This window comes from Carcharodon carcharias, chromosome 9, assembly GCF_017639515.1.
Source record: "Carcharodon carcharias isolate sCarCar2 chromosome 9, sCarCar2.pri, whole genome shotgun sequence".
Classification (NCBI taxonomy): Eukaryota; Metazoa; Chordata; class Chondrichthyes; order Lamniformes; family Lamnidae; genus Carcharodon; species Carcharodon carcharias.
In genome coordinates this window covers 121,490,094-121,517,183 of record NC_054475.1, presented here as the reverse complement: position 1 = coordinate 121,517,183, position 27,090 = coordinate 121,490,094, and positions in this window count along the sequence as shown.

Below are 27,090 nucleotides of genomic sequence, written 5' to 3'. Positions count from 1 at the left end.
TAGTTTTGTAAAAAAAAAACTAAGTCTTGGTGGACTTATTACTACTGAATTCAAAGCGTGCATCTCAAAATAAAATACAAATTGCAAAACAGTTATGGCAGCTGTTTCAAGTTTCCTTCTGGGATTTAAGCAGCTTGGCATTTGCCATCAGCTCAGCATTTACCATAACACCAGAGCAATCCTAGGCTTCAGGCATTGAGAAGTGTGTGTGCGACTGCATTTTAAACATGGCACCCACGTGAGGAGATGGTGAAGTAACGGCTTGGTAGGCCAATCAGAGGTCGGCCGCCAGCAATCTGGCGTGTTTCCCATGACTACATAATTTATGAGGTGGAAAGGCAGCAATAAGGTGCTAAAACCCACCATTGAAGCCGGCAGGTAAAATGTCTTTTGTCACTCCCGCTACCGCACTTAATGCAATTCTGGGATAATTCCACCCTTGGAATTGGAATCACTACAGCAAAGGAGCAAGAAAAATAGACTGGCCATGTTCTATCAAATTTGGAATGGACTGGTGGGAATTGACAAAACTCAGTACCTGGTGCCCTCCAGCAATGACAAAACATGAGGCAGTTATTCACACAAAGGACAAAGACTGTTTATTTCCAAGACAGTGTATCAACAATCTTTCTTCTTCAAGGACAATCCCACAATGGAACAAGCTGGCAAAGGAAATAGCTGCAGCCCCATCACTTGAAATCTTCAAGACCCATCTTTAGATTATTTCCATTTATAGGTTTTCATTATCAGGATCACCATCTCAGCAGGTCACGCTTGGTTTAGCTAGCTTTACCCATATAGATGTTGACATAATACAGATATTAGTCTGTGACGCTGATACAACTAAAGCAGAAGCAGAAACCGTGAAGGGGGTGTGGAACTTGAGAAATAAGCACCTTGGGCTTTCCCTGATATGTTCCTGGGTGGGAACACACAGGTAGCTGCAAAAAAATAGTTAAGCCAATTAGTGATGTGGACATATTGTGAGCAGATTACAATCTTAATAGCAAGCGTCACGTGGGCCCTCTGCTGTGTCTGCACATCCAGCATTGCATATCATTGACATTTAACTGACAGTGGCAGAAAATGACAAGGTTGCTGTCTTCCCATTGCGTAGCCTCACAATTGAGTATAAATTCATGGAGATGCATGTCCCCAATTGCCATGCAACCTCATGATATCTAAGCTGCTCTCTTGGTTCTGATGGCAGCTGCAGTGCTTCCTTGCTGCTCAAGCTGCTTGGGCCTCAGCAGCACTCCCTTCCACTGGTCTCTCAATGACAGCTGCTGGCTTCCCTTGCAATGGGTCACACTATCCTCAGCTCCCAGATCTGGAGCCAGTCTGTCATCCCTAATTGGACAAGCGAACATGGGCTTGGGACAGAGAAATGGTCCCAATGTCGGGTTGCCAATGCAGGAAAATTCAGCCCAATGTATTGCTTTGATTCAGCTGGTGGATTGGAGTCAGGATATCATTGGTTCAAGCCCCAAAACAGGATTCAAGCACGTAACAGACTGACATTTCTGTGTAGGATAGGAGGAATGCTGAACTGTGAAAGGGGTCAACCTACAGATGACACATTAAGCTGAGGTCTGTTCTGCTGGTTCAAGTGGAGGTTAAGAATCCCATAGAGCTAGTTAAAAAAAAAACATAAAGTTCTCCTGGTTTCCTTCCAAAATTCCTCCCTCAACCAACATCACCAAAAAATAAAACATTTAAGTCGTAACTTATCTCAGTGCAGTTTGAAGCATCCTACCATGCAGAAAATGACTTCTGCACTTACCAACACAACTTGAATAAGCAACATATTGTATATGAATTGTTACTAAACATGTCTGGCACCATCTAAAAACAACTATGTTCTTTTACAAAAACAGAATTACCTGGAAAAACTCAGCAGGTCTGGCAGCATCGGCGGAGAAGATAAGAGTTGACGTTTCGAGTCCTCATGACCCTTCGACAGTTTGAAGTTCTGTCGAAGGGTCATGAGGACTCGAAACGTCAACTCTTCTTCTCCGCCGATGCTGCCAGACCTGCTGAGTTTTTCCAGGTAATTCTGTTTTTGTTTTGGATTTCCAGCATCCGCAGTTTTTTTGTTTTTATCTCTATGTTCTTTTACTCCTAATTTCAACTAGAATGTAAAGTACTGGTCCTGAATTAGCATTGTGGTTATCATCCTGGTCCAATGTGATGATTATGCTCCTGGATCGGTTCAGTGGTTATAGAAGTCCCAGACCATTGGGCTAATTATGGTCTTGGGCTATAGTCGTCCAGAGGACTGGAGTTCAAACTCTGCTTTGGCCAGCTGTGAAATCAAACTCAATTAATCTAGTAATTTGTAGGCTAGAATCGGAATTGATGACCAGAAAACCTGCTTCTTATTTAATCTTTATATAATCTAGGCTATTTGTGACTCTAGCCCACACTATGGGTAAAGTTGGGTCGCATTTATAAAATCTTTATTATTTTTTTGAAATCTGTTCATCTCCCTGAGGCAGCTCTGTGCCTCGGAGATTTGCAAATGGCTCTTGTTTTTTATGTTCAAAGTTGGTGTTCACCCCGCTCACACTCCTGCCCCCACCCCCACCCACACAGGCAGCTTTAATTGGCTCACCAGCATGAAATTGCCTTCCAGCCCTGATTGTGGGCGGGATCGGCTTCCCACCACCCTCCCTGAGCCCACCCAACATGGGTAAAATTCTGCCCTATGTGGTTGACTCTTGATGTCCTGTAGAGGAGCCTATCATCTAGGCATGAGAAATAAATGCAGCCTTACCAGCATTATGCATCTTCTAAGAGTAAACTAAACTGTTCTTATTGGTGGAAGAGGAAAGAATCAGAGGATACTGATTTAAAGTAATTGGCAAAAGAATCTGGCCTGAGAAAAAACGTTTTTTACACATCAAGCATTCAGGATCTGGAATGCACTGCCTGACAGTGCAGTGGAGGTCATTGAATATATTCAAGGCTGACTTAGATAGATTTTTGAGGGTTATAGGGAACAGGCTGGAAAGTGGAAGTTGAGGCCACAATCAGAACACCCACAATCTTATTGAATGGTGGAGCAGGCTCAAGGGACTGAATGGCCTACTCCTGATCCTAATTCTTGTACTCTTGCGTGATTCAATCATGGCTTTCAAAGGGGAATTGGATAAACCCCTGAAGGGAAAGGAAATAGCAGGGCTATGGGTAAAGGGCAGAGGATTGGAACTAAATAAATTGCTCTTGCAGAGAGGTGGCACAGGCTCGATTGGCCAAATTACCTTCTCCTGTGCTATAACCATTCTATGATTTTATAAAATAAAAAAGGATGTTAAAATGGAACGGGATCTGTAAAATGGGTCCTGACTCTGTTCAATTCCACCAATAAAAAAGTTCAGAAAATTTTCACCAATGATTTGACATTGTACCATAATCATGGGCTGGGTTTTTTGGGGCATCACGGTGCACGGCCCCTGCTTGCCACCTCCCCCTAAAGTTGCTAAACTTCCCTCATGACATGGCAAGGTAGGAAGTAAGCTTAAAAGGAGCAGCAGGAATCACTGCTACTTCGCTAGCCCCACCAGCAGTCATGTCCTCGCCTCCCTTTAGCTGAAAGGTTTCCTAGGACCTGGGAAACCTAGCCAGACAAGGTTAAGTTGAAAGAGGCACAGAGCTTCATCTAATATTTAAATGGGCAACCTGTTTTCTGCTGCTGTTTTTCAGCATCTTTAATGGCCATACAGCAACGTTTGTTCTCTTTACACAAGGATTCAACATGGCTGGCAGAGTTTCTCATGTCATTGGAAACCCAGCACCTACAGTGAGGTGAGGACAGCATTGGGAAAAGTTAAGTGCCCTTACAGCCCTTCTGTGGACCAGGAGGAGCAGGAGTGCTTCTGCCCACCTACCCCATAGCTAACTTTCTTCTGTGCTCCTGGTCCACATCTTTCTCCTCTCCCCTGTTTTACTCACGCCCCTTCTCCTCCTTCATCTCTACATCTTAAGACTCTGACTTTAGCTGGATGCAGTTTTGCAGGCAGCAACCCTCCAGTAACTCAGCCTGCACTTGGCTTATTCAGGTATCATCACTGTTGCAATAACAACTGTAAAACCCACTTCACCATTATTGCATCAAGACTGGGCAATGCAAATGTTGAATGTGTAAATACATTTCACCATTTTCTGAGTGACTCAACAGTGAGAAATTGATTGCAAAGCCTGATATAGCCCACAGGTTAGGCAAGTTGTTGTGACCGTAAAACAACCCTCTATCACACCCAGCTTTCCTGTCTTACTATCAACTGAATTAGCTAGTGTTACGTACGCAATGTTCTTTACCCGCAAGATTGTGGAAACTCAACCATGACATTTCTGAGAAAGTATAATGCGTTACAGCCTCGAATTTGTAATCCTCTCAAAGGTGTTAGATCTATAGCATCTTGTTGTTTTTGGCCCTTAAGTTTCATCTGGGTAACAGTTGGTCCTTTTAATGAGGATTTCTTACCTGCAAGCTCTCTGCCTGCTGTTTTGTTTTATTGTTCAGGCTGGTAGTTGGAAAATTCCATCTCACTATCACTGTCTTAGTGTTTACAGGACAACCAGCAAATTGTGATGAGTGGTTTTTAGACAGGAACTTGAGACAGATTGAAGAAAGTTCCACCATTTTAACAGCCAATTCTGTTGATTGTGATCTTATTAGGCAGCTTTTCCCAGTTGGTGAGCAGGGGCAGGGCCCGCTTGCCGACGTGTAAAGTGACACGGGGTGACTTCAGGCGTGCATCCTGACGTCTCCCCATGTCATTTAGATTTTCAGTTCGGTGGGTGTGCTGAGTTGGCTGCATGCCCACTGATCTGTCAACGGTCTATTAAGGCCATTAAAAAAGTAATCGAAATGATTAATGTACCTGCCTGACCAACGTTTGCATAAAATGGCGGTGCGCCCCCAAGTGGGGGTGCCGATCGGGAATCCACCCGCCTGTGCCCGCTCCCGCACATCCCCCCCAACGGGGGGGGGGGGGAAACGCTGCCCAATGTTTCTGTCAATGGACCAATGAGATTTTCACTCAAATATGTTCTAGTTGAATAAAGATAAACCATTTTGCAAATCGATTGATTTAAATCTGACATGAAGATGATTGAGTTGAGTATTAACATTCCTTTAGAATAATGAAAAAGTGGACACTGATATACTAGCAAACAAAGTACTAAGGCACTGCTTGCAACTGAGTTTCATCTGGAGAGTTGCTGAAATAGATCAAATCATATACAGGAAATGGTAAACAATATTTTCCCCTCCCTCTATCCTGTGAGGTAGTGCTCATCAAGTCAATTTCATCTATCAGACACCAAGAACGAGAAGCACTAGTCTTTCTAACTGTTCCTCCTAACTTCAACCCCTGACTCTTTAGCAGTCTTCCATCTCCTGAGATGATGATTTGCACCTTGCTGGTCAATTGTGTGTTAAATGTCGCCTGGTGTGGCTCAGGAGCCACACTCTAGCATGGCAATCTCTGCCGCATTTCCTGCAGAGGAAGACAGTGAGCTGAGAAGGCGCACGATTCGCTGCCTTGGTTTTTTTCTGGGTCCTCCTCTCGGCCAGCTGAGCGTTCAGCTCACTTCTTCCAATGCCCCTTCAAATAGTCAACCTTCAGCACACTCAATCTCAGCATCCGTCTCCCAGCTGCCTCTGTCAATCATCTTCATGCCTCACCCACAGGTATCCTTGTCGCAAAGGTATGAACACTCAGTTGGTTGTGGCCCAGCAGCCAGTTCGCCACAGAGAAGATTTTTGGGTATACAGCCATCATCCATCAGATCAATGTGGCCAGGCCAGAGTAGATGTCTTTGGCTCAGTAATGAGTGTGTGCTAATAGAATTGGCATGCTCCAGAACTTCTGAATTGGTGATTTTTCCTGCCAAGAGATTCTAAGGATACGTCTAGACAGCAAAGGTGGAAACTGTTCAACCTTTTGTCCTGCCTAGCAAGTGTTGTCCAGGTTTCAGTAGAGCAGTGCACTGAGAGCCATAGACTCGGTAGATCCAAAGTTTGGTATTCTCGGTCAGGTTGCAGTTCTTTCATACTCCCTTGCTCAGCTTGGACATAACAGCTGCAGCATGCGTGTGTTGATTTCAGCATCAATCAGTGACAGATTGTTGGTGATTGTGGAGCCTAGATACATGAAGCTATCAATAACATCCAGAGTCACATAGTTAATGCTGATCAATGGCATTTTTTTTTATTATTCATTCATGAGATGTGGGCGTCACTGGTCAGGCCAGCATTTATTGCACTTGAGAAGGTGGTGGTGAGTTGCCTTCTTGAACTGCTGCAGTCTATGTGGTGTAGGAATGGCAACATCCTGAACCATGACACTTGTCTTCCTGCTGCTAATGGTCAAACCAAACTCCACTGGTGTGAGAGAATCTGTCCATTTGCCACTGCAGGTGTTCCTCAGTAGGGAACGCCAGTGCAGCATCGTCAGTGTACAGCATCTGTCTGCTGAGGACTTGGCGCACCTTTGCCTTGAACCTCAGGCGGACAAGGCTGAATAGCTTTCCCTCAGTTCTGGTATGTAAGTAAACAGCTTCTGTAGAGGACTTGAATTTATAATGACAGTAACGAAGAGAAGAATATGCCAAAGAATGTCGGTGCCAGAACACAACCCTATTTCACCCCACTGCAGATCTTAAGGGGTCCTGATATTGCTCCATCTTGGCTGACATTAGCCATCATGTTATCATGAAAAGAGGAGATCATATTAACAGACCAACAGACTGCTGGGCACTGCACCCAGTGACTACTGGTTATAACTTTGTCTGAATATCCAGATGCCCTCTGGAGCAGAGAATGCTAGGGATACGTGCTTGATTTCAGTATTCAGAGTTCAGACAGTATAGCATCATCATGTGGAGATTTGCCAATGGCAAGCGAGTCAATAGCTTTACTAAACTCCTCTACTGTGCACCACTTTTTGATCCTACCATATGTACCCCTAGCATTCTCTGTACCAGAGGGCATCTGGATATTCTGACAAAGTTATAGCCAGTAATCATTGGTGCAGTGTCTAGCTATCTGCTAGTCTTTATATGCTGAGTGGCTGTTAGTGGGTTCAGAGGCTTCTTGCCCAGATCTCTCTCATAATTAATGACAACAAATCACTTGGCTTCAATGACAGGTTCCAAAGCAGTGATGTTAGCATCAAACTAGTCAGCATTATTCCACTTTTGTTTCCTATATGTTGAGAGTGTAAATGTACTGTAAATGGTGTCTCAAAATGTGTTCCATTTCACTTCTGTGCTCTGTGCGGGAATGCCAGCGAATGCCTGTTCAATCGAATCTCGGAACTGTTGGTTCTTAACTGGTTAGTTAGTGCAGTGCGGATGTTGTTACAAGGATAATCTTTCTGCTTTAAATGAAAAGCTTCAAGGGTTGCATCTAACGCTGATGCGTAGCAGGAAGTCATCTGTATTACAGTCAGCAGCTTTGGCAGAAGCATATGTTGTGAATTCTTTTAAGAGTCACATCTGTGATGACCCTAGGGGTGAATCCCATGGCTTTCCCTTAAAATATCTTAATGAAGCTTTACAGACCTCCCCCCAACCCACCCACCCCATCGCAACACTCTGCGATAAATACCATCCCTGGGAATTTATTTCCTTTGAGCCCATTTAGCTTTTCTAATACTTCCATCTCATTAACTTAAAAGTCAAAGTGATTCTCCCTCATTTCTATTGCAGGATACTTATTATTTTGTGCTCATCATAAACAGCTTTAAAGAATTCACAAAGTATTTTATTGCAACATTAGACCTTAGACATTAGACAACAGAAAATTATCACCAAAGTGATAACTACATCATAATTTTATTGCATGATGTGTTCCAAAAAAAGACTGAAGCTGTGTTGGGCAATTTTTACACAACGTTCACATGATCAACAATCTAATCAAGCTTTGCACCAGTAATAGCCTGGCATCAACACAGGGAGTCAGAGATGACGGCAGATGATGTGCAAGAACAAAGATTCATTAATAAAGATGAAGGGTCATTGCACTGGGAGTTTTTGCTTGTTTTCAATTCCCAAGCACTTATGACCTTAGAAGAGACAGTCATCATGTACTCACTTAAAACTAATGAGTTCACAAAGTCACTAACCATATCAATAATAAATATTTGAATACACATACAAGTACCCTTGTGCTGTATTCAATAAATGAGTAATGAATGCATTGGAAGTTAATGCTTGGTTGAGACATCAAAGGGATTTTAGGAGACCTCCTTGTAGATATGAACAGTTGTTTTTGCACTCCTCTATTGCCTTTGAAGCTTTCACAGAAATTATCGAAGCAAGCTAAGTTTGATTCCCCAGTGACAGAAAAGCTTGTACTTTCCAAATCCCTCACAGAATTATCAATATTAGAAACATTTTTTAAAAATTAATTTAAAATAGCAAGTTATATTTATATCGTGCCTTCAATGTAATGAAGCACATTTCACAGGAGCATTATAAAACAAAGTGCAACATTATCTTAAAATGAAAAATAAAATGAGGGGTACGTCATGATTATTTTTCTAGATAAATTGCACATACTCCCATACAATTTTTCAGGATTCTGACCCAGGCTCACTTCCAACATTTTGGCCTGGGATTTGCTGTCAGGAGTGAAAGGGCTAACCTTGAAGAAAGCTGCCCGCAAAGATCGAGCAATCTCTGCGGCATGATTTTCCTCAATTCCTGATGGTCGTTAACATCTGACATCAAGTCAAGGGGACGTTTTGTGTTGCAGCAGCAGTGATGTCAGCAGAAAGGTAGGCAAGCCAATAAAATTGAAGTATTTATGCGCACCAAACCAGGAAGTTAAAAAAGCTCCACATGCTTCACTTTAATTTAAATTTTCAGATAGCAAAATAAATGATTATGAATGGATTAAGATTGAAGATAAAATAAACCAACTTTCTTACTAGCACTCACTCACGTTTCTAGAACCGCTTCATCCAATTCAGGGCCACAGGAAGTCAGAGCCTACCTCGACAGACAACGGGCGCTAGGCGGGGTACACCCAAGATGGGACGCCAGTCCACCACAGAGCACACACTCACACACACACTGGGAGACAACTTACCGTAGCCAATCCACCTAACCAGCATGTCTTTGGACAGTGGGAGGAAACTGGAGCAACCGGCAAACCCACGCAGAAATGGGGAGAAATGTGCAAACCCAAAAAAACCAGACACACGAGGCCAGGACTGAACCCAGGTCCCTGAGTCTTAACAATGCCTTTAATTAATGGCGGGCACGTGTCCCACTGCTGTGCGTGCCTGCCGACTGAAATATCACAATGCCGCGCACTGACGTCGGGATGCTCGCACAACGTCAGCGCACAACATTTTAAGTGCTAACATGCGGACTCCGCCACCCGCATATCAGCCAGAAGATTCAGCCCCAGAAATTGCTGGACTCAGGAGTAATGATGATGAATGCTGAGTTTTACCAACATTACTACAGCAATCCAAGTTATTAATATCTTTTCTACTGGCCAATATACATTAAAACTGATTTAAATCTGAAATCACTAGATTGATAGCTTTGTATCAAAACATGGCCGGCAGAGTCACATTCTCCCTATAATTCTTTCATTATTAGCCCCGACACCAGCAGGCAGCGCCACAGGCAGGATCATAACTTGCAATGGGGATCTGGGACCTTGGTGAATGATGGGGCCAACAGTGCATCTCCTTAACCGATGAGATTTAAAGATGGAGATAGAAAAGATCGAGCATTGGAGAAGGAAGATGAATAGAATCAAACAGAAGGGAAAAAAAGGGAGGGAAGAAAAGCGATATGTGTTTTGCGAAGAAGCTTGCTTGAAAGTGAATAGTTCCCTCAGTCAATAGGCCCTCTAGGCAACTGCCAGATGATTTAAATGCAGATAAGTGGATGTTTTTGTCCATGGTGTATCATTAGTTCCCCTGGAGTTGCTGGCCAGGTTATGCATTAATAATGCTGTGTGTCATAAACTCGCAGTTCAATGACCAATTTGTCCATTAGGTATTCTGAGGACATAGGAAACAGGAGCAGGTGAGACCATGTGGCCCATCGAGCCTGGTCCGCTATTCGATATGATCCTGGCTGATCTTTTGTTTCAATACTAGTTCCCTGCCTGCTCCACATATACCTTGGTTCCCTGAGACACCAAAAATTTGTCTTTCTCATGCCTTATACTTACTTAGACACTTGGTAGTCCAGAGTTTGAGTATTGCTGAAAAGAGACATGCTGTTGAAGCTTTTCATCTTGCACTCACCAGGACAGATGCAAGAATGCCAAATTTCAAAGGGAACAATTTATATTGCATTAAAATCAGAACCCTTTTCTCATGCAGTACAAATGTTATTCCCTTTGAAATTTGGCTTTCTTGCACCTGTCCTGATGAGTGCAAGATGAAAAGCTTTGAAAGCATGTCCTTAAATATATCAACAATGGAGCATCCACAACCCTCTAGGGTAAAGAATTCCAAAGATTCATGAGCCTTTGAGTGAAGAAATTAGTACCTTAGTGTTGACAAGTGATTTTGGTCTTTGCAAATCCCTGAAAGAAGGCTTTTTAAGAATCAATGCAGTTAGCTGGGGGTAGGTATTAACCGCCAGTCCCACCCAGTAGAATTGATGCAGGTAGGGGATAAGATTGTGAGGGGGGAATCATGCAGCAATCCAACCCAATTCTAACTTATTTAAGAACAGGCCTGGAAGGGCTACCAATCCTGGCAGCCAGTGATTTACGTTACATTGGAAAGTCAAAGTACAATGATAAAATGCTGTTACAGTGTTGATGTTAAGTTTCAGATTTGGGAGCCCCAAGTGGGACCAATCAGCAATAGCTAAACTGTACTAGACTTGGAGAGTGGCCAGAAGAGGCCACAGCAAGTTTAAATAAATAACATTTGTGTGGTATCCTTATGGACCAGGAGCAGCTGGTCTTAGCTTTACAGGAAGTTCTCAGAACTCCTCTGTCCCTGCCTTGACCCACTCTCCCAGTACCCATATCGGGTGCCAACTTTCTCTATAACCGAGACATCTTAAATCTCTGAATTATCCTTGTGGTTCTTTGCACTGTCTCCTGAGTTTGAAGATCTCCCTTTCATCTTGGTGAACTGGACATAGCACTTGAAGGCCTGTCTAAAACACTGTGCACTATAAGCACAGCTTCCTCTAACTTGTCTCAATTTGGCTTTGTAATTCACATTTATTGGCTTTGTTGATTTCTTCTTTCCTTTGCTTGGGCATTAGAGTATCAACTCTACAAAGTCTTCAAGGTTCCTTTCCCCTTCATCCTTAGCTATTCAGGACATTTGTGGGACTGAATTTTAAGGCCCCACCAGCGTGATGGTGGATGGGCACATAAATTAGAATTACCTGGAAAAACTCAGCAGATCCAGCAGCATCGGCGGAGAAGAAACGAGTTGACGTTTCGAGTCCTCATGACCCTTCAACAGAATTGTTGAAGGGTCATGAGGACTCGAAACGTCAACTCTTTTCTTCTCCGCCAATGCTGCTGGACCTGCTGAGTTTTTCCAGGTAATTCTGTTTTTGTTTTGGATTTCCAGCATCCACAGTTTTTTGTTTTTATATCTGGGCACATAAATTAGTTCAGGAAGCCAGCATGACAATTCCCCATATCCATTTTCCCAGAGGTGGATTGAGGAGGAGCAATGCTACCTGCCCATGAGCGATGGGTAGCTAACTGATCTCATTAAAGGCCTATTAAGCCCTAATGTTGGAGGTCAACTGGAATTCCCTGAAGGTGTCGGGGAAAGTTGTAACTGCCTGTAGATGGTCTCCTGGCAAAAGATGGAGAGGTTGGCACTCTAGGTAGGTGTAGAGGCTCTCCCTGCCTGCCCGTCTTCAGCTGCAGTCAGAGGCCACCTTGTGGAGGAGCTTTCCCTACACAATGGTGACCAGATCGACTTCTGAGGCTATTCCTTAATTTAAAGTTAAAAAAGTAGTTGAGAGGGCATCTCCATCTTGATGCTGTCTCCCTTTTACTTACCTGAAAGGGCAGCCTGCTATTGGCCCGCTAACTTGGAGAGCCCATCTACTGTTCTTAATTGGATGGTGAGCCTGCCAATTTTGGAAAATCACAGCCAGGTGACAGCTTTCACACAGTGTGGCCTTCTGACCCCCATTTGACCCTAACGGTGGTGCTCCGAAGGCCATAGGGAATATCCTGCTCATGGAGTGTGTATGTTGTCCATTTTTCACTCTTTGTACAGTATTTTGCGCTTAACATTGTTGAGTTTTACCTTTCATTGTTCTGCCCAATTAGCTATTTTGGCCAACTCAATCTAATTTCTGGATTGCTGCCTCTGATGCCAGTGTCCTTTCGAGTTTGATATTATTCGCAATTTGGTACAAATTTGCATTGTGTTTCTGATTGTAAATTAGCCACAGCAGTGATTCCCAACACTGATCCCTGGGGCAAGACACTCACAGTCGTCACAACTGTAAAATCCCCATAAAGAATACTTGTTGTTATTTACCTTTCATTTGTGAATTTCTTTTGTTTTGAGCTAACATAATAGTCTATTGAGTGGATGTTTCAAACAGTTTCTGGAATTCCAGGTGTAATGTGATTCATCACAATCGTTGAAAATGAGCATCTGTTTCCCATCTATAGGTATCCACCTCAGTGTCCAGTGACTCCCATATTGATTGCTAATGCCTCACAAATTTATGCCTGGTGTCCTCCAGCACTTTTGAGTCTAAATAATGTCTATTCTTGAGCACTTATTGTTTTTTTTAACCCTTTTAGTATATCTAGAACTTCAACCTGCAGCTATATTGAAACCATTAATTTTACTGATGACACCTCTGTTTGGGGAGAAGATATCGCACTTAACCTACCTCATGAATCCTTGAAGGAAGGAATAATTCAGAATATTTACTATCCTGTGCTTGATCTTTGTTCCATGCCACTGTTTATTACTAATTGCCCTCCTATGTTTAAGTGGCGAAAGAACATTTGTTTCAAAGCAGCTATGCTTTTCAAGGTCTGCCTGGTCACCTGGATGACTGTTTCTTCCTGATATTTTCTCATCCCTGTGAATCCTATCCTCTTTTTCCCTGTGGAATCTACAGTTTATTTTCCCCATTTCCCCCAATGTTGAAATAACTGCAGCATTTCAATTGAGCAGTTATACAATATTAAGTGTTTCAACATCCTGTAAATTCCCTCTTCTGATGAATAACTTTTTCTTTCTGTCTCTTTTATTCTCTCTCTATTTTGCTTTCTGTATGTGATTTGACAGTGAATTCTAACATACACTTCCTGGTTTGAACTCTGTGATCAGGATTTTGCCCTCGTCGGGCGGGCTTGGCAGGGCAGACAGGGGCCGAGTTCCCGACCTCTGCCACAATCGGGGCCAGACCGGGATTTCACACTGCTGGGCCAATTAAGGCCCGCTCAGTGTGAAACATGTGCTGCAGTGCTCAGCACTGCCTGTGGGGGTGGGGGAGGAGGGCGAGCGGGGAACTCCGCGCTTGTGTGCAAGTATGTGCAGGAAAAGCTCCCTGAGGCACAGAGCTGCCTCAGAGTGATGCAGATATAAAAAATTTAAAATAAAGCATTTTAAGATGTTAAAAAACATGTCCCCTCATGGGACTGTCACATGAGCATGGACATGTTAGAAATTAGGATGAAAATTTTTTATTTCTTTTAATGACGGATCGAAACCTCATCTCACCCGTGGATGAGGTTTTGCAAAAATGCAAAGGCCACTTGGCCTTTTCACTTGCCCGCCAACCATGAGGTTGGAAGGGCAGCGAAAAATTTCGTTCAATTATGACTTTAATGGCCTTTTAATTGTTGGCAGGCATGCTGCCAACTCCTGCACACGCCTGCTGACTGAAATATCGCGTGAGTGTACGATGATGTCGGGACGCTCACCCGATGTCACCACATCATTTTACGTTCCTTTGGGTCGGGTGTGCACCCACCCAACAAGCGTAATATTCTGGCCTGTATGTGCCAGTGAGGAGCTGTGTATCTGATTGGCTAAGGAGCCACACTATTACTTGTTCTCTTCACAGAGGCCACTGTACCCCTAGGCTGGAATTTTCCGGCCCTTTTGGCGTCAGACGTCATGGCGGGGGAAACGCAATGGCGAGAAAGCCAAAAATGGGTTTCACGCCAGCGTGAAAGCACAGCGAGATCATCCAATGGGGTTTGCCGTGGCAGAAAGGCCACCAATCCCACTGGAGGCCAGCATGAACCCGATTTGCATCCCAGTAATGGGAAGCAAAGTAAGCCCCCACCAGAATCATTCCTCCATGCCAGTGTTACCGTCACGCCAGAGGGAAAATACGCCAGCCCAGAACACATCTGGACAAGTGTGAGGTGCAGAAGTTAGACCTTATCATTAGGCCCTTGCTCAGATCACGGACATCTGTGGAGCATAAGATGCTGGAGCCCGACAACTACCAGACCCTGGACATGTGCATTACATGATGGGTGGGTTCTCATGATCATGGCTCCACCGCGAAGCAGCTCATGGAAGGTGGGAGGTCTCTGTTGATGCCTTGGGCTGCTTCGGAACATCACGGTCTTGGCCATGGGCTGCTATGGACAGTTGGCGGGGGGGGAGGGAGGAAGGTCCAGCTGTGAGTGGGAGAGGAAGGTGTACCGGGGAGGGGAGAGGAAAGTCTAGATATGACTGTTGGAGGAAGGTATACCGGGGGTAGTGAGGTTGGGGGATAGATGGATGAAGATGTCGGGGTGAGGTTGTTGGGGGCGAAGGTGTCGGGGTGGTTAGGTTGGGAGGGCGTACGGGGGGAGGAGGCTGTAATGGGGGAGAGTGCAGCAAGTGGGGAGGTAAGCGTAAGGCGGGAGGAAGGCATAAAGGGTGGAAGGGGTCCGAGGAGAGAGGAAAGGAGTCCAGTGGGACAATGGAGTTTGGAGGGGAGATGGAGTTTGGAGGGGGAAGGGTGTCCAGGTGGAGGAAGGAGTTCAAAGGGGGAATGATGTCCAGGGGGAGGAAGGAGTCTGGGGTGGAGGAATGATTCCAAGTGAATGTGCAAGGGCGGGGTGGTGGTTTGTGCAGTCAATGACTGCGTCCTGGCGAGCGACTTGAGGGTGGGTGTGATACGAGGGAGTGATGAGTATGAGACGGAGCAGAGGGAACTGGAAGGGTGGGAGGGTGAGGGTGCATCGGTTGTGGTAGAAGGGATGGTGAGGGTGATTGGTGGGGACTCAGAGGCAGACACAGACCCTGGGTGGTGGGAAGGAGGGATCAGGGAGGTCAATGTGGATGGGGATGGGATTCTCAGGAAGGTAGGGAACGTGCATATTCACCTTGACATCCCAGAAAGAAAAGGATTCAGGCTGAAAGGTGACAGTGGGGAGGTGGAAGGTGATGCCAGGGAGTCAGCAATGATGGCAGAAAGGACATGGGTGACTAAAGGAGGGAAAGGATGTAGGAGCTGATCAGAAGCTTAACGACCACCATGGCTGTCAAAATCGAAAGTGAGCGGAGCCTAGTGTTGGACAGGCACAGATGCTGCATGGGAATGTGATCATTGGGTGGGTGGAGATGCCAGTCAGCTCAGATGGACAACTGAAAGAGAACCCCAACAGGCAGCATTGAAAATGCTCAGGACAGTAACAAGAGTGTGATGGATGAAGGCTCCATGTGTGTGAAAGAGTGCTTGCATGAGGCTGCAAAAGGCCCTGCTGCATACATACTTCTCCATCCAGAATCACTCGTGGGCTGGCCTGCGTGCAGATGAACTGCTAGTGGGGGTGATGCAGGGGGAGGACTCGTGAAGCCTGTCAATGAAGCTGAAAGACATTACACCTTATTTAGTGAAAGTGAATATATTTTCAGATTATAAAGTGACATAAAGTGTTCACCCAAACAAACACCAGTGATCAGGATTTCTTGCCTTTTCTAGGTCTACCACTTCTTTTAGGTGCTGCCCTGACATCTGCAGCAGGGATGGAGACAGCCTGTGTAATGGTTGGCCCTGTTGCCTCTGGTTAAATCGGTGTGCATCCTTCAGAAAGCCAAGGTCTTGAGGGCCCTGGCTTACTTTGGCTGTCCTCCTGTGAGCCAGCTGCTCCCTCTGTGGTGACAGAGGATGAGGTTGAGGGAGACTTGGCAAAGAGGACTCGGAGGGAGAGGACAGCTTATGAGATTCCTGAGTGGATGACCCAGGGGTGTCCAGCTGCCGCTCCTCTTCCCTTTGGGTGCCCGAGGGGCCTGGCCTGACTCCTTGGTGGGGAGGAGCACCTGGGGGGACATTGAGGTGTCCCGTTTCCCCTTGCATTACCACTGCAGGAACTCACCCATGGCTACCATGATGCAGTGCAGGTCTGCTTGCATCTCCCTGTTCTGCTGGACCAGAGTCTCCATGGCATGCAACATCCTTCCCGTGGAGACATCCGCACATGGACGTGTGGGCACCACTTCATCAGAGAGCAGGCAAATGCACTCTGAGTTGCGTGCCGCTCTGCGAGGGCTTCCAATAGCTCTGCGTGATGTTCCCCCACCTTCTGCTGACTTACCACGATGAGTTGGAAGGTCAAATCCAGAGGCTCATCACCTGACTTGGACCTCACAGATGTCTCTTCCCCAGCAGTCCTCCGAGTGCTATGGAGCTCGACTGAACCTGCCTCCTCCTGCTGCGGACACATGTCCATGGGGTGAACACCAGATTCTGAATCCAAGCCTGCTCAAGATCTAGGTCCCACTGCACTGGTGGAAGGGTGGGCAAGTGCTGTGACAGGCCTTCCAGGCTGCTTATTTCCAACTCTTTAATGCAGGAGGTGTCTTCTTGTCTGGAGGTGAGGACCTGGATGAAGCTGAGGGGCTGAGGGTGTCGGTCGCTTGGCAGACCTTCCTGTGAACCAAAGTAAAGATAATTAGTGCATGGCAGCACAGATAAAAGCAGGAAAGAGAGCATTCACAGTTACATTGAGAGAGGGATGATGTGATGCAGGATTCTCACATGTGTGTTCGCCACTGACCTCACCATCACCGCAAGCATGATCCATGTCCTCACCAGTCAGTGTGATGGCACGATCCTCAAAGTGAGTGAGGGGCATAAACTAATGTGGGACACTCCACCCCTGGTCTGGGATCGCTCCTTGCTGTTGTAAGCCAGCTTCTCCTGCATGAAAACAGATGGAGAGAGTGTGAGGAGGACGCATGGTGAGCAGAGACATGGATCAGATGAGGTCGTGAGCTCCAGAGGATATGAGCCTGATGGAGATCTGAGTGGTGTTTTCCCTTGAGAAATGAAATCCCTGTGGATGAGCGATGGGTTTGTGAGTGTCTGAGTTGAGAATGATGAGGTGGTTGACTTACCGTGGCGGAAGAGATGAGAGCATTCATCCTTTTCCTGCACTGGATGGCTGACCTCCTCTGTGCTCCAGCGGTGCTGACTGCTGCTGCCACTGCCTCCCAGGCAGGACTGGTGACTCTGATCGATCTCCCGCGTCCAGAGCAGGGATAGAGGTCATTGCGGCAGCCTTCCACTGTGTCCAGCAGGCGCCCCAGAGAGGTGTCACTAAATTTGGGGGCTGCTGTCCTCTTTGCTTTTGGGAAGCACTGTTTTGGAAAGTGGCATCATCAGAACAGATGCAACGGAAGGAACTGAGAGAATGGGATGGAGTCCTTACAGGAAGCGGGGTATGGGGAGCTGCAGTTGAGGTAGCTGTGGGAGTCGGTGGACTTGTAATGAATATTGAGATAAAAACAAAAAAACTGCGGATGCTGGAAATCCAAAACAAAAACAGAATTACCTGGAAAAACTCAGCAGGTCTGGCAGCATCGGCGGAGAAGAAAAGAGTTGACGTTTCGAGTCCTCATGACCCTTCAACAGAACTTGAGTTCGAGTCCAAGAAAGAGTTGAAATATAAGCTGGTTTAAGGTGTGTGTGTGTGTGTGTGTGTGGGGCGGGGGGGGGGGGGGGGCGGAGAGAGAGAGAGAAAGAGAAGTGGAGGGGGTTGGTGTGGTTGTAGGGACAAACAAGCAGTGATAGAAGCAGATCATCAAAAGATGTCACCAACAATAGAACAAAAGAACACATAGGTGTTAAAGTTGGTGATAATATAATATTTTAGATAATATCACCAACTTTAACACCTATGTGTTCTTTTGTTCTATTGTTGGTGACATCTTTTGATGATCTGCTTCTATCACTGCTTGTTTGTCCCTACAACCACACCAACCCCCTCCACTTTTCTCTCTCTCTCTCTCTCCGCCCCCCCCACACACCTTAGACCAGCTTATATTTCAACTCTTTCTTGGACTCGAACTCAAGTTCTGTTGAAGGGTCATGAGGACTCGAAATGTCAACTCTTTTCTTCTCCGCCGATGCTGCCAGACCTGCTGAGTTTTTCCAGGTAATTCTGTTTTCGTTTTGTAATGAATATTGATGGACAATTTATCACCAGAAATTGAGACAGAGAGTTCAGGGAAGGGAAGGGAAGTGTCAGAGTTGAACCATGTGAAAGTGATGGAGGGGTGAAAATTGGAAGCAAAATTGATAAGTTTTCCAGGTCTAGGCGAGAGCATGAAGAGGCACCAAAACAGTCATCAATGTACCGAGAAAAGAGTTGTTGGAGGAGGCCTGAGTAGGACTGGAACAAGGAATGTTCCACATACCCCATAAAGAGGTAGCCATAACTGGGGCCCATGCGGGTACCCATAGCCACACCTTTTATTTGGGGGAAGTGAAACAAGTTTAAGAAGAAATTGCTCAGTGAAAGAACAAGTTCAGCCAGATGAAGGAGAGTGGTGGTGGATGGGGATTGCTTGGGCCTCTGTTCAAAGAAGAAGTGAAGAGCTCTCAGACCATCCTGGTGGGGGATGGAGGTGTAGAGGGATTGGATGTCCATGGTGAAGAGGAGGTGTTTAGGGCCAGGGAACTGGAAATTGTTGATATGATGGAGGGCATCAGAGGGACTGCGGAACAAAAACAGAATTACCTGGAAAAACTCAGCGGGTCTGGCAGCATCGGCGGAGAAGAAAAGAGTTGACGTTTTGAGTCCTCATGACCCTTCAACAGAACTGTTCTGTTGAAGGGTCATGAGGACTCGAAATGTCAACTCTTCTTCTCCGCCGATGCTGCCAGACCTGCTGTGTTTTTCCAGGTAATTCTGTTTTTGTTTTGGATTTCTAGCATCCGCGGTTTTTTTGTTTTTATTAGAGGGATTGCGGATGTAGGTGAGAAGAGACTGGACAAGGGGAAGAAAACGGAGTCAAGATAGGAAGAAATGAGTTCCATGGGGCAGGAACAGGCCCTACTTGATTAAACTAAGTCAAAATTAAGAAGCATCTTTCTTTATTTGGGTCACTTCCAGCTGCAGTTTGTAGTCATTCCAGAATGATCAAAATTAAAGACTTGCCACTTCTTAGCTCCTCCAATAGATGGAGCACTGCAACTGTGGCAAAGGAGAGTTAGATTACAGCAACTCCTGTAACTTCCAAAGCAATCTTACAAAAGTCTTAATGAGGAACCCAGAGGGTTGCAGCCTTCCAATTAAAATAGCAAATGCTGTAGCAATAAAAAGAAAAGCACTTAAGAGTGGTGAAATACACAGTGACCAAAATTAAATTGGAAAATTTTGGCCCTGAGATGCTGTGATGTAATTTGCAAGCTCCATATGGAAGGGCATCTCACTTGCATGGTACCATTGGACATGAATACCCTGATTGCCACATGCTTGGTATCTACCAGAATAGTGAAGCTGGAAAATCTGGCAGCTGCCTGGAAGGATGCAGTGGGGTAGGGCAAGGGCATGGTCCTAAGGCACACCCAACTGCCCCACCACCTTCTCCTTGCCTAGACCCCATTGAGTACCGACTTGTGTTTTTATGTAAGGGAGACTGTCATTGGGAGAACAGGAGGTTCCCTGGACTGGAGCCCACTGCTCCACCTCCCATTCAGCTACATATGTCCGCTCATAAGGCCAGCATGCCTTATTAACATTGTGTACAGGCCTCCAGTGCTGACTGAGAGAAATTGAGGCCTCCTGGCATTCGAAGACCGCAGGGCTTGTCGTCATTGGCCTTGTTCGTGGCTGTCAGACGATCCTCCCCTTACAAGACTGGCTGGATAATCCTGAAATGACAAGGACCCTGCCATTTTCTTGTGGGCTCTGGCTGGATGGATTCCAAGAAAATACAGAGTGGGTATTGATGTCTTTTCTCAGAAATATTTCAGCAATTTCCTACTGATTGTAGAGGAAATGAAAACAGTAATTTTGAAACCTGGGTGATTCTGAGGCCTTCAGGGTGTGTATGCCAATGCAAGAATGTGTGGAGTGATTTTCTTTTGAAAGCAAGAATAAAGGAAAGCATTTTAAACTAAACTGTATTATCCTAAACGAGTGCAAGAACTTTAGGGGTGTATGTGCACAAATCTGTGATGGTGGCACAAAACATTGAGAAGGCTGTTAAAACAGCGCAAAGATTCCTGGATTGGAATTATGGTAAACCTTTCAAAATCACTGGTTAGACACTACACTTCAGGAAGGGGACAAGGATTTGGTGAGGTTGCAGAGGAGATTTATTAGAATGGTGCCAGAAATGAGGGACTTCAGTTATTGTGTGCAGACTAGAAGCTAAACTATTCTCCTTAGAGCAGAGAAGGTTTTGATGCAGTTAATGAGGAGAAACTGCTTCCACTTGCAGGAAGGTCTTTAACCAGAGATCACAGATTTAGGTTAATTAACAAAGGAACCAGGAGGAAGATCAGGAGAATCTTTTTCATGCAGCAAGTTGGTATGACCTGCAATGCACTACTTGAATGGATGATAAAAGCAGATTCAACAATAACTTTCAAAATGCAATTATATAAATACTTGACCTGTTTGAAATCAGTCATTTTGTCCATTACACCACAATGTAAGTTATTGGATAACATGACCTGCAACATAATAGTGATAATGGACAGCTGCTTTACACTAACTCAACTAATCAACTTCTGTTTTTATTAGATGGGATTGTAAGATTTTCACTTGTGGTTGCACTCATGATTCTGTCTGATTTTATAGAAAAACCACAAATTTATCAGACAAAGTGCGCTTTTGACTAAATCAAATGTTGATTTTGATCTGGGCAGATCAGGCTGTAATATTCTATAACTCACAACTTAAATTGGAAGAATTAATCAGCTGTACAATTTTCAACCACTCAGTCATCAAGAAGCTACAGCAAAACTATCCTGAGTTATTAAATGCTGCTCAGCTCCCTCACCCGATTCAAAATACACACACAAAAAATTTAAGCTTCAACTTGCCCTTTGAAATTTCAGGATAGATAGTTAACACAAAAGCAAAATACTGCAGATGCTGGAAATCTGAAGTAAAAACAGAAAATGCTGGAAGAACTCAGCCGGTCAGGCAGCATCTGTGGAGAGAGAAGCTGAGTCAACGTTTCAAGCAAAAATCACTCTTCTTCAGAGCCTTTTCTTCATGGATAGTTAATGTTTTGCAATAACTTTTCACTGTCCACTATTTAAAATAACCAGGTTAATGCCTTTGTTCAGTTTTTGAATAGAGAGATGTTATATCAACCTGTCAAATGTTAGTCTGCTATTATTGGCACTTTGAAGCATTACTTGATTTCTGGATAGTAATGCTGACTCTCTTTCCTAGGTACTGTTCCTCTCCCCATGCAAAACACTTATTACTCTCTAGGCTAAAAGAATAACTGTTGACATCTCAGTCCTTGCAAACTGCTGCCCCATTTCCAACATCTCTTTCTCAAAGTCCATGAGCATATTGTCACCTTTCAAATCAGTGGGAATCTCTCCTGCAGGTCCAAGTTTGAATCTCTTGGAATGCCATATAATTCATGCAAATACTCAACACCCAGGGAACCAATGTCTTTCCAGGATATTGACTGTGTTTGAATCTCACTTTAACAGCGCGTCCAAAGGGCAGGAACTTAATACAGGCAACAGGACTCTTGCTAGCTGGCTAGAGAGCCAGCAAGAGCCCCACATCACCTCCTTTGAGGAAGGCCCACCGTATTACGTGCCAGTCAGGCATGTAAATGGCCAATGGTGGGCCTTCCCCAGCATCAATGATCCCAGGGGCAGAAATCTCACCCTGGGGGTGTAAGATAGCTGCCAGCAATGCATCCATCTAAGGCCCAGGGTCAGGGAGAGACCCAGGCCATGGGTGAGTAAGGGTTCGATGCAGGTTGCAGGGAGGGCACGCTGGCTAGGGGTGGGCAGGGAGGGTTGGAAGCAAGGGCAGGAGATGGCTTTCAGCACCATCCTCACCCACCTCTGTCCCAATGCCCAGTCTCTTGATTGAATGCCTGACAGCAGTTGGCAAGCAAACCCAACTTGCTTTTCAGGCTTCCCACATGGTGACAGCCCTGTCTCCCACCAGCACTAGCAGGATGAGGCCCTTAAGTAGGTATTAATTGCCACTTAAAAGCCTCAGTTGGCAACAGGGCAAGAGGCCGTCCATGAGCCTTCCCACCCTGGACTTAATTGGGGCAGAGGTAGGAAGGCAACAGGAGTCCCCACCCAGCGCCCTCCCACCAATTAACTGCCACCCCCACCAAGAAACCAACCTCTGGGGAAGGCATTAAATTCGGTCCAAAGTTATAATTGTTTCCCGTTTGTTCACAGGAAGTCAAAGTGCACCAGCAATATTCCAGTGGAAACAAGGCCCCCTCTGACTGACCTTTAGGGACCAGGGTTACCCACCTCAATGGTCGTTGTTGACCTTGCACATTTGCCCAGAGGCAACTCAGAGGATTTAGGGGTCATGAATGTTCATTGTATGTCTCCACTTTCCTACTGTACCCATTTCTTGTTGCTTGTACTATGTATTTGTACCACAGAACATGAATCATGTTGTCGGCATTTCCATTCCTTGGGGTGGGGCAGAATTTTTAAAATCATAAACTGAGATAATCTGAGAAAGCCAATTCTCAGCCACACAGTAATGAATTTGACCTGGATTTCAGATCAATTGAAAAGCTCCTGTATTTTATTGCTTCATTTTCGTCAGCTCATTTAATCTTGTTCTACTATAATTTTCTTTGCTCGTTGGCCAAACATTAACTAGCTGATTTACAACCTGAATGCTGGCATGAAAGTATGTTGCTGTGGTATGTTTGTTATTGAGGTGAGTTGGGTCTGGTTGCTGTGTTGCCTGGAATGTTGAAATGTTTCTCAGTAACCATTTTACCATGGTGTATCCACTGGATACATGTTGCTTTCACTCAGTTCTGCCCTTGTGCTGTAGCTGTGTAGTGTTGTAATAAATTCATTTTATAGTCATTAAAATTCTATTATTACTTTATATTCTATCCACATCATATTTGTAGCATCTAATGTTTCTACTACTTCATAGGGAGATCTATCAATTTAACTTGGGAGCATTCATATAATAAAATTATTCAACATTGTATAGTAAAAGCAGGAAATAATCAGCAAGCCAGCAGCATCTGTGGAAAAACAGAAATCAGGCCTTACGACACTTCCTCAGGATTAGACTGGGAGGCTTGAAATGTCGAGTTGAGTGACTTCTGTTCCATAGGTGCTGCGTGAGTCACTGAGTATATCCAGCTTTTTCTGTTTCTGTTTTCAGGACGTCAGCTTTTGGAGTATTTTGCTTTCTGTTAAAATTATACGGGTCTGTCATTTCCATGTACAATGTCACAGAAGGTTAAATAATAAGCTAAAAAATCCTTCTCGACAACACAAACAAACAACTCCTTTCACCACACACTGGATGAGATCCTACACAGTAAGTCAGTGAGTAAATTAACTATTTTCTGTGCTTCTCAAAGATGTTTAGTACTTTCAATAACTCCATGGAGGCTTTGATCTTACTTCTAACTACCTAGGGATAGAATAGAATAGTTGTGACTAGTTCTGTCCTGTTCATACCTATGATAGAATATGTCTAGAATGGTTCAACTAAAACTGTGTTTTTTAAGCTATATAATCTGTTATCATGTAACATAACTTGCACAATGGCTGATTGTGTAGAATACTGTGTGAAAGGGCTAATCATCAAATGGTTAACCTGGTTGTGTAAACTGAGAATATCCTGTGATGTATACTGTCTGGCATACGCATCGCAATATTGTGGTATATTACTTCAACTGGTTGGGACAGGAAACAGGACTGAAGGGATTTATGCAATTGTTCCCAGTTACATACGACAAATTGTTGGCGGGTTCAACAGTGGCTAGTTTGTTTTTATGCAGACATTGTACTTACCAGTAATAAGCCTTTGAGTTTCGGTGGTATAAAACAATCCTCTCATTCCAGGAATCAGTCCAATTTATTGCATCCCTTCTAAGTCAAGTATATCATTCATTAGTTAAGAAGACCAAAGTTTTACTCTGTGCTCCAGGTGCAGTCTCAGCAGGGCCCTATATAATTGCAACAATTCATCCTTACTCTTATACTCCAAACTCCCTTGCAATAAAGGCGAACATCCCATTTGCCTTCCGAGTTGCTTGCTCTACCTGCAAGTTAATTTGTCAGTGTTTTATTGACTAGATTCCACAAAATACCAACACTTAATTAATACCTTACCTTCTAAAATATATTCTACTTGTGCTATACGTCTGTAGCCTTTACTGAACTAGTGGTGTCCTCACTAGTGTTTAACTTTTTGCGATGCTTGGACACATCTTTAACATAACGTTATATTTTGTAATGGATACAAGGGACAATGGGTTTAATTTTAATTCAGTCAAAACCTATTCACTTACACAAAATTAAAATTGGTCCCATTGTTTCAGATCCTGTACTCTCAAACTGACTTTTGCTGTGATGTAGGGACACCCAGGCAATATGGAATAGTGCATTGAATAGTATTTTTAAAATCCTTACAATATATAATTGAGACCTGTAAATTTAGTTGTCAATTTGCTTCTGGTAAAATTGGGTGGTAATGCCACCCCTTGCTAGATATTGAGTAGAAAATCTGACTATGACATTGGAAAGTGAGAAAAAGATGTTTATGAGCCAGGTGTGGCATCTTTTAATGTTTGATTCAGTGGGAAATATATACAGTACTGGCAACCTGCTTCAGATTATGATGGAATTTATATAGGAGATGGAGTGACATCTTCCAGCAGAGCTGATGTTTTAGGATGGAAAATTTGTGTTATTGGAGAACCGATTACAATCAGCATCTCAGTTAGTGGAAATTGGAGTTATTTCTGAAATGCTGATAATAGAAAGCGAAAGATGTATAATCTGTAAAAAGCTATCTTTCTCTCTTAAACAAAAACAGAATTACCTGGAAAAACTCAGCAGGTCTGGCAGCATCGGCAGAGAAGAAAAGAGTTGACGTTTCGAGTCCTCATGACCCTTCGACAGAACTTCTCTCTTGTCTGATAAAGCTCCTTTGATGCACCTTGGAATGTTTTACAATATTAAAGGCACTATATAATACATAATTTAACATATATATATATACTGTATAATGCAAGCTGCTGTTTTTTGACCTGTTCACTGCTCAACCACCTGGATATGAGCCTAGGCTAATTTTCACCATCCGTCCCCATGTGTGGGGTAATTTGTTGGAACGGATTGCCTGTCTCTTAAAACATGCTCGATTTACATCCCACTGGTGCATTCTACAAAGCCTGACAAAACTGCGGTGATACCCATCTTACAAGATGACACCATCTGACGGGAGCACCTATTGGAAATTAATGTGTTGACCAGGATTTTCCATCTGTTCAAATTAACGGAAGGTAAATCTGACAAGGTCTGATGAGCTTCATTCCTGAAGTACGTTCCTGGGGGACGATCCTCCATATTGGAAGTGTGAATTCACAACACTATCCATTCGATATCTCTGAATTTCAGTCTTCTCCAATTTTGTCCTGTAACTCTTGCCAGGGAGAAATGCTAGTTCAAGAATCCAGGTGGTGCTCTTGCCAAGGTGTATCGTGATTTGGGATATGGGGCAGAATTATCACGTTGACCTGTGGGAGTGGGCCCCATACACCGACGAATAAAATGACGCACAGTGATGTCAGGCAAGCATCCCGATGTCACCGCATGCCATCACAATATTTCGTTGGGCAGGCGCGCAATGATCTCTGATGCACGCCTGCCATTAATTAATGGGCCACTTAAGACCCTTGAGGCACCAACTGACGACGATTTTTCAGGGCCCGTGTGATCTTCAGGTCGTCGCATGGGCGCAATAGGTAGGCGGGTAGGACACATTTGTATAACCTCATCCACGGGCGGGATAAGAGGAGTCAGCGAATGTGCACAGTCAGATATTTAATTTGGAAAGTTACCGATACTTGCCTGTGTGAGAAGAAATACTTCAAAACTCATACCAGCTGCTTGGACAGGAGTAATAGCCTTCAGGTCAGAACTCTACAGTGAAGATCGTTTTTGGGGCCTGCAAGTTTCAGGAAGTTTTCCTCTAGTCTAGGAATGGAAATTGTGCTCTCCACTGGAGGCACCTCCTCTGAGGAGGAAGGGAGGACCAGAAAGGGGAGGAGGGCAGGAGTGCACATTCAGCCTCCAGGGGAGCCACCTTTGGGAGGAGAGGGACAGGCAGAAGGGGCACAGGGTCAATAGGAAGTCCAAGGTGGAAGGGGCCGCAGAAGATGCCACTATCCTGCTGCCAGGGTTTACAGGTGGCGAAGCAGCTACCTCAATATGTCTGAGGTGCAGTGCCGAAGGACGCTCCATCTCTCAAGGGAGGCAGTCAACGCTATCTGTCAGATGATAGGCCCTGAGATCTCTGTTAACTGTGTGGGTGGATACCCCAGGCCAGGTCATAGCTGTCCTTAACTTCTATACCTCTGGATCTTTCCAGGGCTTGGTGGGTGATCTTTGCGGTGTCTCCCAATCAGCTGTGTCAAGCAGGTCCACACTTGTGTCAAGCAGGTGACAGACGCTCTGTTCAGGCGTGCATTGACCTTCATCCTCTACTGTTGGGACCAGGCAAGCCAAACACAGCGAGCCAGATGCTTTGTGGCCATTGCTGGCTTCCCCCACATCCAGGGTGCAATTGACTGTACACATGTGGCCATCAAGGTGCCAGCAAGTGAGCCCAGTGCCTTCGTCAACTGGAAGGGCTTCCACTCCATGAAC